This window comes from Ischnura elegans, chromosome X, assembly GCF_921293095.1.
Source record: "Ischnura elegans chromosome X, ioIscEleg1.1, whole genome shotgun sequence".
Lineage (NCBI taxonomy): Eukaryota > Metazoa > Arthropoda > Insecta > Odonata > Coenagrionidae > Ischnura > Ischnura elegans.
In genome coordinates this window covers 85,464,006-85,466,994 of record NC_060259.1, presented here as the reverse complement: position 1 = coordinate 85,466,994, position 2,989 = coordinate 85,464,006, and positions in this window count along the sequence as shown.

The following is a 2,989-nucleotide window of genomic DNA, read 5'->3' as shown; positions in this document are numbered from 1 at the left end:
TTGCATTGCATCATAATTTTTTACCCTTATTCTCCCATTGATCTCCATAGATTATATATTCCACTGAATTTCATTATTTGAATGGCATCCAGTACGCGTTAATTTTTTATTAACGACCCAGAGCTTCCCTTCCCGCTTACTACCTCGTCGAACAATAGATAAAAAAGCGTTGAAAAGGGGGATGAATTGTCGTTCGTATACGTCACGGTTATGGTCAAGTGGAGCAAATTACAGATATACCTTCTTGCATGTTATTCTTGCCGTGGGGACAAAGGCTATAATCTCGAAGAATTTCCTTCTGGGACGTCATTTTATCCTTAAAGGGATATTTTTTGAGGCCAGAATTAGTGTCGTATGCTATGTCAGAAGGTATCTTTGTAGATATGTAATTTCCAAGTAGAGGACCATCTTGTTGCTCCATTAAAATCGCGGACCTAGGGATGGGGCATGGGGGCTAGTGCTCCTCCAGAACCTTAAAAAAATATGCCATACTTCTAATACAGTCCCATAATCATTGCGTTCGCTTTGTATTAGGAAGTATCCTTGTGCCCCCTAGAACAAAATCCTGGATACGGTCGCGCTTGTGACACCCCACCCCACCCCAGAAAGAAATCCTGGATCTGCCCCTGCTTACCATTATGTGTATAAATAATTCAGAAAATTCCTCTGTGAGGTGTATAGCACAAAAATGTCCCAGGTTGGGCGCACACAGTAAAATACACACTTAAAGATGAAAATAAATAAATTTTCAGGGGCACCTGCTACCTTCTTCCTCAGGGTTAGGAAATATTTTTATTAAATTGTCTTGTACTGTGTGTGCCCCACCTGGAATATTTTCATCTTATATGTATAAATATTCCAGGCTGATATCCCAAAGCCCCTTACCCTCAATCTTACTGTCTAACAGTGAGAGTTATATATTTAACAAAAAAATTCAAATTAGCTATGCAAATGAGGTTCTAATTTTCAGGGTTGAACTGACCTAGCAGATCGCTACTGAGTTCTCAGTCAGCCACGTAGCCAGAAAGGTATGGAGAATTTTGGTGTTATACGGCTTGCCTGCACTGATACTCTTTTGTCGTTGCTATGGAGGTATCAGACAACGATACACTCGTCAAAAACTTTTCTGCTACTTAACGATGAAATAATCATTCAGCAATATAAAAATTCATTGATTACTGGAAGACATAATGAAATGTAACCACATAATTTGTATATTGGAGTGCTGGAGGGCTTGTGGTCTTCTCAGCAGTTGCGTTGCAGGTAGTCACCTCCAGGGGAAAAATATGGGGGATGTTTACGCCCCCAATACACCCCTATGCTCATAAAAAATTAAATCGTACATTATTAAGAACAATTTATACTGATCAAGCATTACCAGAACCATTACACTTATTCACAAAATCACATTCATCTATTGTTATCCAATCCATTATTAAGGCTATACCTAACTAAATACCTCAACATGAACGCCTGAATTAATCTAACACCATAATATGGACTCATTGTCACGATGTCCGCAGGCCTGCCTAGTCTGAGTTATTTATAATCAACAGCATTATATAGTTAATATATAACCCATATTCTCCTGTTGTGAATTTTAACTGTAGCCGAAAAAATACATGTACCTATACATGTTTCTTTTTGTGTAACAATGTCATATTAACATTACCAAAAATGGATTAACAATGTTAACAAATTGCCTATTTGCATACAATTGAATGAATTAAAATATTGTTATGCACACAATATATGGCCAATGTAGGTAATTGCACCTTGATGGATGCTTTCTGAATATGTTCACTTTATTTAGGTTTATTGTCAACTGACAAAAGTGAAATTTTGTCAATACCTTAACTGCATTCCATTTTACTGGATTTGCACCAGCACTTTAATTTTCACAAAAATTACATGTAAAATGTTTTATTTTATGTCATCGATTACAAAGATATTAAAAGCCCCTCCCCACATAGAGGGAGCAGTTTGGATTTTGAGGGGAAGGGAGGGTGGGGAGGCATTTTTAGTGAAAGGAAGGGACAGTTAGTGCCACTAACACTACTGCTACAAGGACACACTCATTCATAATATCACATTCATTATAATAGCATAAAAGAATAGCCTACCCAAAAAAGGGATTCAAAAAGCACAGTACTTCAAATTTTTATTAATTCAAGCTAATTCTACATATGCTTACAAAAAACAATATGCATAAGGGTAATAGAAAAATTATTGCCAAATTTAGAATGTAGAGAAAGTTGAATCATGCATTTTACAAAAAATCCCCAACACCAACGAAAAAGGAGGAATAAAAATGTATTTTACAAAAAATATGCTTAAATGGGAGTATAAGTTAATATTTAATTTTATATTAAATATATATAAAAAAAACACCAAAAATTGGTGGATAAAATCAGCTAAGATAATAAAAAAGTGAATGAAAAATAAATGTCACCATGAAGCATATTTCAAACAAAAGAATTAAAATAACAAAAAAATGAAAACATTATAAACAGAACAAAATTATACGAGCCAAAAATTTGATAACATTCTATCACTTCAAACCTCCTAAGCACAAAGAATAAATACAGAATATGAAATTGCCCTAGGATACCATACTGCTTTAGCCAGAGGAAAGTCCAACGCTATAATTCAAGCAGGATATAACATAAATGATTCATTAAAATCAACAATTGATTGGTATAGACTTTCCTCTGTTTATCCCCCTCCCCACGTAGAGGGAGCAGTTTGGATTTTGAGGGGGAGGGAGGGTGGGGAGGGATTTTTAGTGAAAGGAAGGGACAGTTAGTGTCAGTATTGCTACTAACACCACCATTAGTACCACTACTACTACAAGCACACATTCATTCATAAAATCACATTCCATTCACTCATTCATAAAATCACATTCATCCATTCATACAGCCCTGCCTACCTAAATACTGCTTTATACGCCTGAATTAATTAAACGCCTAAATACAGAATCGTGGCC